The sequence below is a fragment of the Meleagris gallopavo genome, chromosome 3 (assembly GCF_000146605.3).
Source record: "Meleagris gallopavo isolate NT-WF06-2002-E0010 breed Aviagen turkey brand Nicholas breeding stock chromosome 3, Turkey_5.1, whole genome shotgun sequence".
Classification (NCBI taxonomy): Eukaryota; Metazoa; Chordata; class Aves; order Galliformes; family Phasianidae; genus Meleagris; species Meleagris gallopavo.
Window position 1 is genome coordinate 38,861,075 of NC_015013.2, and position 425 is coordinate 38,861,499.

Sequence of the window (425 nt, forward strand, 5' to 3'; positions counted from 1 at the left end):
GAGCTGAACTGGAGGATGAGAGCATTGGAACTGACCAACCTGATCAACTACAAGAAGCACCACAATTGATGTCACTTGCCCCTGTAAGAGGACGGAAAATGAAACGAATCTCGACTCAGTTAGAAGAGAAGAAAGAAGAGGAGAGAGGTCCAGAGGAGTGGCTCCAAGATCCACAAGAAGCACCCCTAAGTCCAGGAGAGGGGCCCTCAGTAAGACCACGGTCACCGGCGCCAATGAGGGCAACAAGAAGTCCCGAAAGAGTAAGAGGTGAGCAAGATATCGTTACCATTGTTGATCGATCTCTGAAAATGAGTGAAATTCGAAGTCTGAGAAAAGACTTTTCACGTCACCCAAATGAGCCTATTGCCACTTGGTTACTTCGATGTTGGGACAATGGGGCCAACAGTGTGTGGCTGGATAGTAGA